Source organism: Oncorhynchus masou, chromosome 31, assembly GCF_036934945.1.
Source record: "Oncorhynchus masou masou isolate Uvic2021 chromosome 31, UVic_Omas_1.1, whole genome shotgun sequence".
Taxonomy (NCBI): domain Eukaryota; kingdom Metazoa; phylum Chordata; class Actinopteri; order Salmoniformes; family Salmonidae; genus Oncorhynchus; species Oncorhynchus masou.
The window spans coordinates 92,314,970-92,329,938 of record NC_088242.1 but is presented as its reverse complement, the minus strand read 5'-3'; the positions used below and the strand labels follow the sequence as shown (position 1 = coordinate 92,329,938).

Sequence of the window (14,969 nt, the reverse complement as noted above, 5' to 3'; positions counted from 1 at the left end):
GAAAGGGACTGCCAAATGAACAGCCTTCTCCAGTGGTGAAACTTAGAGACGAGATCATTTTCTGTCTTTTCTGCCCTTTGGTGACCGTGCAGCGAATCATAGGGCTTGAACGAGGCAAGGTTGATTGCTGGAGAACATTGCTGGAGTGTGAATCTGCATTCAATCCCATTTAACTTTTAAAAAATGAAAAACATTCCCATCCATAATGAGGCCTGGCCGGAGTGTGTGTGTGTTTATGTATGCATATATGTGAGTGTGTCTATGCAACTTGTGTGGCAAGCTTGTCTTTCTCTTCTGCATCACACAACCACTCAATATTGTGTCAATACTTTCAGTAAGTTTGGAACCATTGGCACTACAGTGGGTGTGGATGTTGAGGTCGCTGAGGATGCTCTGCTCACCGGGGGGGTGTTATCGGTAACAAAATTCCGAGAATGCCCTCATTAAAAGAAAATGAATGCTGTGATAGTGGGATTATGAAAGATGTCTACACTACACCTTTTCCAGATCAGCCACAAATTTGCTTTTTGTTGTTATTGCATTATGAGCAGCTTGTGGAAAGTGCTTTCTCCTCCTTCTATTTATTTTAAACCTCCCTTTACCCTCCCTTGCATTCTCTTCCTCTGTCTCTTCCCTTCTCTCTCTTCATTCCTTGTTCTTTCAGCTCAGTCCGTAGACAGCCCCCCCCCCCCCAGCAACCTCTGGGGGCATCGTTACCACGACAACCAGCCAGCAGGGCGACATGATTCCTCATCCTGACGGGCCACTTTAATTCCAGCCTGGCTAATCATAACAGCTAAAAGGGGTTGTGCCGAGTCCCCAGTGGAGAGCTGGGGCACAGAGAAGAGGAGAAGGAGGAGTAGAAGGGGGTATGTGTATGTGTGTGTACACGTGTATGCATGGAGGGGGTATGGCAATCTTGGCTGCATTGTGTACTCCCCCTCGCAGCCACTCTGCTGCCAAGAGGAGAGCGTAGGGAATTTGTTTATTGTACGGCATTTATTTCCCACACACGCGCTGTTGCACTACCCCCCCCAAACCCTCTCCACCCCCGTATGAGACACTCCCTCAGCCCGACGCTTCATCAATCAGGCTGAATATCGCCAAGCATTAGCATAGCATCGCATACAGTCTAACTATGCACACAGAGTCTAATGCTAGGCTATCGTTACGGCTAAAGCAGCGCTGTATCCTCACATCATAACAGCGTGTAAGTGTGCCAAGCTGTCACTGCGGAGAAAGCTAGCTTTGGGAGTAGTTAACATATTTTGGTATGAAACAAGGGCGAGGCCATGTCTCCACTCTCTCCACTCTCATGACCATGTGACATGTTGGCATGAAGTTTAGTCACTGCTGAGACAGATGGCCGAGCATCATGGGGAGATGGTTGAAAGCGGGAGGAAAAGACACTCTTGGTAGAGCCTCAATCCTGGGTTTTTCTCTCTTCATTCTTTCTCCAGCACTATGACAGGCAGTCCAATCCTGACATTTTGTTCACTAATTGGTCTTTTCACCAGATCAGATCAGTTCTGAAAAAGATCTGATGTGAAAAGCTCGGATGTGATTGGTCGAAAGACCAATTAGTGTGAAAAATATCAGAATTGGGCGACAATGTAAATGCACCCATAGAGTCTTATTTAGCGCACATTCCTACATTCCTACAAACACCACAAATGTCAAGAAGCATGTCTCTGTCAACAAGTGTTGTACTTATAAAGTAAAAATCCCACCTTTACTAGGGGGTTGAATGCAGTATACTGGAGGAATAACACCACCTACTGCAGTTGCCTTCGTGTTTGTACTCTGGATTATATTAGGCGAGCTTATGCCACCTGGCTCTCCAAATGAGGTTCCCCCCCCCCCCACACACACACACACACACACAGACCCACAAACACACACACCAAAAGTCTTTGACTGGAAAAATATGTAACAATGACAAACTTCATCACCCCCCACCCCCCTGTCTCATCACACCTGACCCTGTGTCTCCCACACCCCCTGTCTCATCACACCTGACCCTGTATCTCCCACACCCCCCTGTCTCATCACACCTGACCCTGTGTCTCCCACACCCCCTGTCTCATCACACCTGACCTTGTGTCTCCCACACCCCCCTGTCTCATCACACCTGACCCTGTGTCTCCCACACCCCCTGTCTCATCACACCTGACCTTGTGTCTCCCACACCCCCCTGTCTCATCACACCTGACCCTGTGTCTCCCACACCCCCCTGTCTCAACACATCTGACTCTGTCCCCTCCGCACTCCGCCCTCCTCCACCCCCCTATCTCATCACACCTGACCCTGTCCTCTCCTCCCTCCTCCAACCCCCTGTCTCATCACACCTGACCCTGTGTCTCCTCCACCCCCCTGTCTCAACACATCTGACTCTGTCCCCTCCGCACTCCGCCCTCCTCCACCCCCCTATCTCATCACACCTGACCCTGTCCTCTCCTCCCTCTTCCAACCCCCTGTCTCATCACACCTGACCCTGTGTCTCCTCCACCCCCCTGTCTCATAAACGGATAGTTGTGACCCGCAGCAATAAAAACTGGGCTTCTGTCACGGAGCGGGGGGTAGGGGATGGGAGGGGAGGGGGTACTAAGCTCCTCTAATATATTGGACATATAGAGGATCTGTGCTCTTGGCAGTCGTCCACTGTCTACCAGCGGGCGGAAGGTCAGTCACTCACTCATCCCATCTCTCTCTATCTCTATATAGGTGAAATGGAGAGGAAGAAATTACATTATCCAAAACAGATAGAAAGAGCACCATATGAATACAGTAACTGTTACAGTAACCGTTATGTGTCTTTGATGAGAAATGCTTAGTATAGTCATGTTTAGTAGAAATGAAACCGTAAATAACAACATTTCATGCAGATTGTAGGTGATAATTCAAAAAGCAGGGAACGCTGAGGAGTCCATCATGGCCCTTGGCATGAGCTGAGGAACTACAGTGCCTTCAGAAGGTATTTGTTATTTTATTTTAAAAGGTGAGACCCAGGTCTCTTTTTCAAATGTGCCCTGTATAAAAATACACAAATATACACATTATTTTCTTGATGTTTAATATTTTCTACCTTGTAGAATAATAGTGAAGACATCAAAAAGATGAAATAACAAATGTGGAATAACATAGTAACCCCAAAAGTAGCCAACAAGTGCTCAGCATATGTGCGAACTCCTTCAAGACTGTTAGAATAGCATTCCTCATGAAGCTGGTTGAGAAAATGCCAAGAGTGTGCAGAGCTGTCTTCAAGGCAAAGTGTGGCTACTTTGAAGAATCTCAAATATAAAATATTTTGGTTAGTACATGATTCCGTATGTGTTATTTCAGAGTTTGGATGTCTTCACTATTATTCTACAATGTAGAAAATAGTAAAAATAAAGAAAAACCCTGGATTGAGTAGGTGTGTGCAAACTTTTGACTGGTACTATATATATACACTATATATTATACACCCACATTAAAATCTAAAAACACAGTCATGGAAAACACAAATTAAAAAATCTGTAACGGATCTCATCCTCCTCTTCTGAGGAGGAGTAGCAAGAAGGATCGGAGGACCAATTTGCAGCGTGGTAAGTGGTCATGATGTAATCTTTAATGAATCAAACTGAACAGAACACGGGCACAAAACAATAAACGTGAATAAACGAAAAACAAAAATGTCCTGTCAGGCGACATACACAAAGACAGAAAATAACCAACCACAAAACACAATGGAAAACAGGCTACCTAAATATGGTTCTCAATCAGGGACAACGATTGACAGCTGCTTCTGATTGAGAACCATACCAGGCCAAACACAGAAATAGAAAATCAATACTATATAGTAACTACACTACTATATAGGGCCAGTAACTACAATACTATATATTAACAAAAATACTATATAGGGCTAGTAACTACAATACTATATAGTAACAAAAATACTATATAGGGCCAGTAACTGCAATACTATAAAGTAACTACAATAATACATAGGGCCAGTAATTACAATACTATATGGGGCCAGTAACTACAATACTATATAGTAACTACAATACTACATAGGGCCAGTAACTACAATACTATATAGTAACAAAAATACTATATAGGGCCAGTAACTACAATACTACATAGGGCCAGTAACTACAATACTATATAGTAACAAAAATACTATATAGAGCCAGTAACTACAATACTATATGGGGCCAGTAACTACAATACTATATAGTAACTACAATACTACATAGGGCCAGTAACTACAATACTATATAGTAACAAAAATACTATATAGGGCCAGTAACTACAATACTATATAGTAACAAAAATACTATATAGGGCCAGTAACTACAATACTATATGGGGCCAGTAACTACAATACTATATAGTAACTACAATACTACATAGGGCCAGTAACTACAATACTATATAGTAACTACAATACTATATGGGGCCAGTAACTACAATACTATATAGTAACAAAAATACTATATAGGGCCAGTAACTACAATACTATATAGTAACTACAATACTACATAGGGCCAGTAACTACAATACTATATAGTAACTACAATACTATAAAGGGCCAGTAACTGCCTTGTTCAGGGGCAGATGTTTACCTTGTCAGCTCGGGATTCAATCTAGCAGCCTTTCAGTTACTAGTCCAACACTCTAACCACTAGGCTAACTGCCACGCTAACCACTAGGCTAACTACCGCCCTAACCACTAGGCTAACTGCCGCCCTAAAGCAAGTCAGTCACACAGGTCCGAAAAGTGATTCATTATGATTATGTGTTGCACTTTATATTCAATAACATTAGTTGATTTATCTTTATTGTAAAGTATTTACCATATACATTTATAGGTTTATTATGAATTATTTTTCAGACATTTGTGGGCGTTATGCAACCAGTTCAAATCAAATCAAATTTCATTTGTCACATACACATGGTTAGCAGATGTTAATGCGAGTGTAGCGAAATGCTTGTGCTTCCAGTTCCGACAATGCAGTAATAAACAACAAGTAATCTAACTAACAGTTCCAAAACTAATATCTTATACACAGTGTAAGGGGATAAAGAACATGTACATAAAGATATGAATGAGTGATGGTGCAGAGCAGCATAGGCAAGATACAGTAGATGGTATCGAGTACAGTATATACATATGAGATGAGTATGTAAACAAAGTGGCATAGTTAAAGTGGCTAGTGATACATGTATTACATAAGGATGCAGTAGATGATAGAGTACAGTATATACGTATACATATGAGATGAATAATGTAGGGTATGTAAACATTATATTAGGTAGCATTGTTTAAAGTATATACATATGAGATGAGTATGTAAACAAAGTGGCATAGTTAAAGTGGCTAGTGATACATGTATTACATAAGGATGCAGTAGATGATAGAGTACAGTATATACGTATACATATGAGATGAATAATGTAGGGTATGTAAACATTATATTAGGTAGCATTGTTTAAAGTGGATAGTGATATATTTTACATCCTTTCCCATCAATTCCCATTATTGAAGTGGCTGGAGTTGAGTCAGTGTGTTGGCAGCAGCCACTCAATGTTAGTGGTTGCTGTTTAACAGTCTGATGGCCTTGAGATAGAAGCTGTTTTTCAGTCTCTCGGTCCCAGCTTTGATGCACCTGTACTGACCTCGCCTTCTGGATGATAGCGGGGTGAACAGGCAGTGGCTCTGGTGGGTGTTGTCCTTGATGATCTTTATGGCCTTCCTGTAACATCGGGTGGTGTAGGTGTCCTGGAGGGCAGGTAGTTTGCCCCCGGTGATACGTTGTGCAGACCTCACTACCCTCTGGAGAGCCTTACGGTTGTGGGCGGAGCAGTTGCCGTACCAGGCGGTGATACAGCCCGCCAGGATGCTCTCGATTGTGCATCTGTAGAAGTTTGTGAGTGTTTTTGGTGACAAGCCGAATTTCTTCAGCCCCCTGAGGTTGAAGAGGCGCTGCTGCGCCTTCTTCACGATGCTGTCTGTGTGAGTGGACCAATTCAGTTTGTCTGTGATGTGTATGCCGAGGAACTTAAAACGTACTACCCTCTCCACTACTGTTCCATCGATGTGGATAGGGGGGTGTTCCCTCTGCTGTTTCCTGAAGTCCACAATCATCTCCTTAGTTTTGTTGACGTTGAGTGTAAGGTTATTGTCCTGACACCACACTCCGAGGGCCCTCACCTCCTCCCTGTAGGCTGTCTCGTCGTTGTTGGTAATCAAGCCTACCACTGTTGTGTCGTCCGCAAACTTGATGATTGAGTTGGAGGCGTGCGTTGCTGCGCAGTCGTGGGTGAACAGGGAGTACAGGAGAGGGCTCAGAACGCACCCTTGTGGGGCCCAAGTGTTGAGGATCAGCGGGGTGGAGATGTTGTTGCCTACCCTCACCACCTGGGGGCGGCCCGTCAGGAAGTCCAGTACCAGGTTGCACAGGGCGGGGTTGAGACCCAGGGTCTCGAGCTTGATGACGAGCTTGGAGGGTACTATGGTGTTAAATGCTGAGCTGTAGTCGATGAACAGCATTCTCACATAGGTATTCCTCTTGTCCAGATGGGTTAGGGCAGTGTGCAGTGTGGTTGAGATTGCGTCGTCTGCGGACCTATTTGGGCGGTAAGCAAATTGGAGTGGGTCTAAGGTGTCAGGTAGGGTGGAGGTGATATGGTCCTTGACTAGTCTCTCAAAGCACTTCATGATGACGGAAGTGAGTGCTACGGGGCGGTAGTCGTTTAGCTCAATTACTTTAGCTTTCTTGGGAACAGGAACAATGGTGGCCCTCTTGAAGCATGTGGGAACAGCAGACTGGTATAGGGATTGATTGAATATGTCCGTAAACACACCAGCCAGCTGGTCTGCGCATGCTCTGAGGGCGCGGCTGGGGATGCCGTCTGGGCCTGCAGCCTTGCGAGGGTTAACACGTTTAAATGTTTTACTCACCTCGGCTGCAGTGAAGGAGAGACCGCATGTTTCCGTTGCAGGCCGCGTCAGTGGCACTGTATTGTCCTCAAAGCGGGCAAAAAAGTTATTTAGTCTGCCTGGGAGCAAGACATCCTGGTCCGTGACTGAGCTGGATTTCATCTTGTAGTCCGTGATTGACTGTAGACCCTGCCACATACCTCTTGTGTCTGAGCCGTTGAATTGAGATTCTACTTTGTCTCTATACTGACGCTTAGCTTGTTTGATAGCCTTACGGAGGGAATAGCTGCACTGATTGTATTCGGTCATGTTACCAGTCACCTTGCTCTGATTAAAAGCAGTGGTTCGCGCTTTCAGTTTCACGCGAATGCTGCCATCAATCCACGGTTTCTGGTTAGGGAATGTTTTAATCGTTACTATGGGAACGACATCTTCAACGCACGTTCTAATGAACTCGCACACCGAATCAGCGTATTCGTCAATGTTGTTGCCTGACGCAATACGAAACATGTCCCAGTCCACGTGATGGAAGCAGTCTTGGAGTGTGGAATCAGCTTGGTCGGACCAGCGTTGGACAGACCTCAGCGTGGGAGCTTCTTGTTTTAGTTTCTGTCTATAGGCAGGGATCAGCAAAATGGAGTCGTGGTCAGCTTTTCCGAAAGGGGGGCGGGGCAGGGCCTTATATGCGTCGCGGAAGTTAGAATAACAGTGATCCAAGGTTTTGCCAGCCCTGGTGGCACAATCGATATGCTGATACATTTTAGGGAGTCTTGTTTTCAGATTAGCCTTGTTAAAATCCCCAGCAACAATGACTGCAGCCTCAGGATGTATGGATTCCAGTTTGCAAAGAGTCAAATAAAGTTTGTTCAGAGCCAACGATGTGTCTGCTTGGGGGGGAATATATACGGCTGTGATTATAATCGAAGAGAATTCTCTTGGTAGATAATGCGGTCTACATTTGATTGTGAGGAATTCTAAATCAGGTGAACAGAAGGATTTGAGTTCCTGTATGTTTCTGTGATCACACCACGTCTCGTTAGCCATAAGGCATACGCCCCCACCACTCTTCTTACCAGAAAGGTGTTTGTTTCTGTCGGCGCGATGTGTGGAGAAACCCGCTGGCTGCACCGCATCCGAGAGCGTCTCTCCAGTGAGCCATGTTTCCGTGAAGCAAAGAACGTTACAGTCTCTGATGTCCCTCTGGAATGCTACCCTTGCTCGGATTTCATCAACCTTGTTGTCAAGAGACTGGACATTGGCGAGAAGAATGCTAGGAAGTGGGGCACGATGTGCCCGTCTCCGTAGTCTGACCAGAAGACCGCCTCGTTTCCCTCTTTTACGAAGTCGTTTTTTGGGTCGCCGGCTGGGATCCATTCCGTTGTCCTGGTTGAAAGGCAGAACACAGGATCCGCTTCGCGAAAGTCATATTCTTGGTCGTACTGATGGTGAGTTGACGCTGATCTTATATTCAGTAGTTCTTCTCGACTGTATGTAATGAAACCTAAGATGACCTGGGGTACTAATGTAAGAAATAACATGTATAAAAACAAAAAACTGCATAGTTTCCTAGGAACGCGAAGCGAGGCGGCCATCTCTGTCGGCGCCGCAACTTACTATAAGAAGGCTTTTAGGATGGAACATGTTGAATTACATCATGATTTATTTAAATAATGACATGGCTTTGTTTGAAATGCCAACTGTTATTCAATGTATTTTTTTAAAATGATGTTAAACAAATAGGCAGCTCAGATCCAAGTTGTATTCAGCATCCAGCCAGTGGGCACAAGAAGTAACAATGGATTTGGAAAATGTTTGTTTTTTGTACCAATTTTACGACGTCTTGTGATCATAACTGATGGCCACAAATAGCCTGGCCATCAGTTGGACTCCAGTTGGGTTCAATGTAATTTCAAACAGAATCATTAATTGAGCATTTGATGCAATTCAAACAGAAACCAAAACAGTGGCGCCTCAAACTCTCCAGATCAGTGGGAAGTGGTACCCATGCACATGCGCACGCGCACACGCAGCAGAGACAGACAGACAGACAGGCGGACAGGCGGACAGACAGACAGACAGACAGACAGACAGACAGACAGACAGACACAGAGGGAGAGATAGAGAGATGGACTGACACATATACACACACACACACGGTTTTGTTGAAAATCTTCCACAGACTGACGAGCCACTCCAGAGCCACTCTGACTCAAGTTTCATTAGGGGCCCTGTTTTGCGTCGATAAATGCAACAGCGGCCATTATAATAGCTGGCTCTCAGCGAATCACTGAATAATAATTACCTCTGTGTTTGTCAGCCTGCCTTAGCCTGTCTCCGTATCTCCCCTCCTTCTGGGATTGAGGTGGGAGGTGGGGGATTTCAACCCCTGCTTGCCTAAAGTCTCACCACCCTTTCACTAAATCACAACTCCAGATGGTAGATATTATCATGTACATTTTGTGATTAATAACATCACTGTAATGTTATTCAAATGCTATTGGAACAGCTGCCACTCTGCGTTCACAAAATCACACCTCCAGACAGATGGAAGGTAGATATTATCGTATACATTTTGTGATGATTTTTTTTCCAAGATGGCGCAGCAGCAAGACATATTTGTTTTTGTCCCATGTAAATAAATATTCAGAATTTATTTTTTTATTTTAATTTTTTTCAATTTTCGAATTAAATATACCTTCCTGCAACCCGCCTCACCCAATGTGGTATGGATCTGCTACTTTTTTAGACCTTATAACTGGAACCTCCATCAGAAGCTAGCCATCAGAAGTTAGCCAGCTAATTAGCTACTAGCTATTTAGTCATTATTAGCCACTGCTAGCTGTCTTTACCTTTAGCTCGGACACCAGCCGCTATAGCCCGAATAATACCTGCCAGTCTGCACAGCGCGATATCAGCCCTGAGCATACTTCTTTTTTTCCCACTACATCACCTGCCACAAGCTCTGGACCATTACACCATATCTTCGCAGCTAGCTAGCTGCTACCGAGTGACTATTGTGGCTGACGCCCTTGTCCAGAATCATGCACCAGTTAGCCTCGAGCTAGCCTCGAGCTTGGCCCACCTCCCGGCTAGGAAATTAAGTACACCAACTACAATACCTCTCTTGCCAATTTGGCCTGGACCCTTTGTCGACACGGAGCTCCGCCGATCCATCACGACTGGTCTGCTGATCTGCTGACGTAATTCGGCTGATGTGCTCTCAACTGGGCTCTGCTTTGTGGATGTGGTGAAGATCCATCTGCTAGCCCCAGCCCGCTAGCTTCCTAAACACTCTGTCTCTCGCTCGCCCAGCGTAGTAATCAACTACCGAACAACTCCCTGTTTCATCTATTGCTGCTCATTGAACCCTATGATCACTCGGCTACACAGCTGATGCCTGCTGGACTGTTCATTAACACGGTACTTAATTTTGTTTACTTCATTTTGTTTATCCCCAGCCTCAACCTCAGGCCCTGTATGTAGCTGTAACGGTTCTCGTCTGTCGAAGGAGAAGCGGACCAAAATGCAGCGTGGTGGTTATTCATGTTCTTTAATAAATGAACTAGACATGAAATAACGAACAAAACAAAGAACGACCGTGAAAACCTATACAGCCTATCTGGTAAACACAGAGACAGGAACAATCACCCACAAACACACAGTGAAACCCAGGCTACCTAAATATGGTTCCCAATCAGAGACAATGACTAACACCTGCCTCTGATTGAGAACCATATCAGGCCAGACATAGAAATAGACAAACAAGACATCCAACATAGAATGCCCACTCAGATCACACCCTGACCAACCAAAACATAGAAACATACAAAGTAAACTATGGTCAGGGTGTGACAGTAGCTAACTGACCCTCTCTGCCCATTTATCGCCATTTACCAGTTGTTGTTGTCTTAGCTGTTTATCCGTTGTTGTCTCACCCGTTGTTGTGTTAGCTCTCCCAATCAACACCTGTGATTGCTTTATGCCTCTCTCTCATGTCAATATGCCTATACTGTTGTTTAGGGCATGTCTCATTGTTGTATTTTACTGTGGAGCCCCTAGTCCTGCTCAACATGTCTCAGATAGCCCCCTTGTCCCACCCCCCACACATGCGGAGACCGCACCTAGCTTAACTGGCGCCTCCAGGGACGCAACCTCTCTTATCGTCACTCAATGCCTAGGTTTATCTCCACTGTACTCGCACCCTACCATACCCTTGTCTGTACACTATGCCCTGAATCTATCATACCACGCCCAGAAATCTGGTCCTCTGTTCCCAAAGCACCAGACGACCAGTTCTTATAGCCTTTAGCCGTACCCTCGTCCTACTCCTCCTCTGTTCCTCTGGTGATGTAGAGGTTAACCAAGAACCTGTGTGTCCCCAGCCGCTCAAATTTGTTGACTTCTGCAAACGTAAAAGCCTTGGGTTTATACATGTTAACATTAGAAGCCTCCTCCCTGAGTTTGTTTTATTCACTGCTTTAGCACACTCACCCATCCCTGATGTCCTAGCCGTGTCTGAATCCTGGCTGAGGAAGGCCACCAAAAATTCTGAAATTACAATTACAACATTTTCTGTCAAGACAGAACTGCTAAAGGGGGCAGAATTGCAATCTACTGTAGAGATAGACTGCAGAGGTCTGTCATACTATCCAGGTCTATGCCCAAACAGTTTGAGCTTCTACTTTTACTTTTAAATCTCTCCAGAAATAAGTCCCTCACTGTTGCCGCTTGTTATACACCCCCCTCAGCTCCCAGCTGTGCCCTGGACACTATATGTGAATTGATTGCCCCCCATCTATCGTCAGAGTTCGTACTGCTAGGTGACCTAAATTGGGATATGCTTAACACGCCGGCTGTCCTACAGTACAATCTCAGGTAGATGCCCTCAATCTCACACAAATTATCAAAGAACCTACCAGGTACAACCCCAAATCTGTAAACATGGGCACCCTCATAGATAGAATTCTGACCAACCCTCTAAATATACCTCTGTTGTTTTCAACCAGGTTCTCAGCGAGCACTGCCTCATTGCCTGCGTCCGCTATGGGTCCGCGTTGAAACGACCACCCCTCATCTCTGTCAAACGCTCAATAAAACACTTCTGCGAGCAGGCCTTTCTAATCGACCTGGCCCGGGTATCCTGGAAGGATATTGACCTCATCCCATCAGTAGAGGATGCCTGGTTATTCTTTAAAAGTGCTTTCCTCACCATCTTAAATAAGCATTGCCCTTTCAAAAAATGTAGAACTAAGAACAGATATAGCCCTTGGTTCAGTCCAGACTTTACTGCCCTTGACCAGCACAAAAACACCCTGTGGCGTTCTGCACTAGCATCGAATAGTCCCCGCGATATGCAACTTTCAGGGAAGTCAGGAACCAATACACACAGTCAGTTAGGAAAGCAAAGGCAAGCTTTTTCAAACAGAAATTTGCATCCAGCAGAACTCATTCCAAAACATTTTGGGACACTGTAAAGTCCATGGAGAATAAGAGTACCTTCTCCCAGTTACCCACTGTACTGAGGCTAGGAAACACTGTCACCACTGATAAATCCACGATAATCGAGAATTTCAATAAGCATTTCTCTACGGCTGGCCATGCTTTCTACCTGGCTACCCCAACCCCGGACAACAGTTTTGCACCCCTCCATCAACATTTTGTCACCATATAGCCCCATATACCACCCACCACTGCAACGAGGTATGCTCTCATTGGCTGGTCATCGCTACATATTCGTCGCCAAACCCACTGGCTCCAGGTCATCTCTAAGTCTTTACTAGGTATAGCTTTGCCTTATCTCAGCTCACTGGTCACCATAGCAGCACCCACCTGTAGCATGCACTCCAGCAGGGATATCTCACTGGTCATCCCAAAAGCAAACACCTCCTTTGGCAGCCTTTCCTTCCAGTTCTCTGCTGCCAATGACTGGAACTAATTGCAAAAATCGCTCTAGTTGGAGACTTATGTCACCCTCACTAACTTTAAACATCAGCTGTCGGAGTAGCCTACCGATCGCTGCAGCTATCTGCATCTGTAAATAGCCCATCCAACCAACTACCTACCTCATCCCCATATTTGTTTTTGTTTTTCTGCTCTTTTGCACACCAGTATTTCTACTTGCACATCCTCATCTGCACATATATCAGTGTTAATTAACTTGTGTTAATTGCTAAATTACCTCCTTACTTCATTTGCACACACTGTATACAGATTGTTCTATTGTGTTATTGACTGTATGTTTGTTTATCCCACCTGTAACTCTGTGTTGTTTTAGTCGCACTGCTTTGCTTTATCTTGGCCAGGTAGCAGTTGTATGTGAAAACTTGTTCTCAACTGGCCACCCTGGTTAAATAAAAGTGAAATCAAAGGTTGATATTAATATTATGATGAATAATGTTATTGTAATTGTCGTAGAAACAAAAGTGTTATATTTCAAATGATTCAAAAGAAATTTGACGAACTGACCTGTTGGAAATGTGGCATCCTATGACGGTGCCACGTTAAAAGTCACTGAGATCTTAATTCCGGGCCATTCTACTGCCAATGTTTCTCTATATAGACTGGAAGGCCGTGTGCTCGATTTTATACACCTGTCAGCAACGGGTGTGGCTGAAATAGCCAAATCCACTCATTTGAGCCATGTAGTGTATATCAAATGATAAAATAGACCTGAGCCATGTAGTGTATATCAAATGATAAAATAGACCTGAGCCATGTAGTTTATTTCAAATGATAAAATAGACCTGAGCCATGTAGTGTATTTCAAATAATAAAATAGACCTGAGCCATGTAGTGTATTTCAAATGATAAAATAGACCTGAGCCATGTAGTGTATTTCAAATAATAAAATAGACCTGAGCCATGTAGTGTATTTCAAATGATAAAATAGACATGAGCCATGTAGTGTATTTCAAATGATAAAATAGACCTGAGCCATGTAGTGTATTTCAAATAATAAAATAGACCTGAGCCATGTAGTGTATTTCAAATAATAAAATAGACCTGAGCCATGTAGTGTATTTCAAATAATAAAATAGCCCCTATGACACTACCTATAATGCCTCTATTCTCCATATGGGACTGTTAACTGGGGTTAGTCCATCTGATGATGCCCTTCAGTGGGAGGCTGGTGACATTGGATTGGAAGCAGTATTTGGTCACAGATGTGTCCCTCGGCTAGGGGGACTGGACACAGCAGAGGATTAATTACCATAACTCACGTACATGGCTGCTCAGACTGATGTGTCCAGCTATCAGCTTTCTTTTTATCTATCTCCATCTCTCTCTCTCTCTCTCTCTCTGTGGGGGCCAATGGCACCCATCAAATCAAGGGGACTGAGAAACAAGCATGTAAACTCTCCCCTATTTAATGAATGCTTTCAGATATTGACAGTTAGTTAAACATTCCATAAAACCTCTAAGACAAAACACTAACCTAAACCGGTGAAAAATCACGTTTCCAAACATCCTTTGTTGTCTTCTCACACGCGACAACTCCGCAAATAATGAAATGAACAAATCGTTGTGGAGAAATATAATCAGTGCTTAGCATGCCCTTTGCGGGTGAGGGATGGGGTAGGGTTAGGGTTAGTGTTAGTGTTAGTGTTTGGGTTAGGGTTAGTGTTAGGGTTAGGGCGAGGGATGGGGTAGGGTTAGGGTTAGTGTTAGTGTTAGTGTTAGGGTTAGGGTTAGGGCGAGGGATGGGGTAGGGTTAGTGTTAGGGTTAGGGTTAGTGTTAGGGTTAGGGCGAGGGATGGGGTAGGGTTAGTGTTAGGGTTAGGGTTAGTGTTAGGGTTAGGGCGAGGGATGGGGTAGGGTTAGGGTGTGTGTTAGGGTTAGGGTTAGTGTTAGGGCGAGGGATGGGGTAGGGTTAGTGTTTGGGTTAGGGTTAGTGTTAGGGTTAGGGATGGGGTAGGGTTAGTGTTTGGGTTAGAGTTAGTGTTAGTGTTAGGGTTAGGGCTAGGGTTAGTGTTAGGGTTAGGGCGAGGGATGGGGTAGAGTTAGTGTTAGGGTTTAGGGTTAGTGTTAGGGTTAGGGT

The 14,969-nt window shown here is 44.5% G+C and overlaps 1 long non-coding RNA gene across 1 annotated transcript in view; it reads right to left on the bottom strand.

Moving 5' to 3' along the window:
- The window catches only part of LOC135525343 (uncharacterized), a 179,827-nt gene that overhangs the window by 105,538 nt on the left and 59,320 nt on the right, over window positions 1–14,969 (bottom strand). The window lies entirely within an intron of this gene.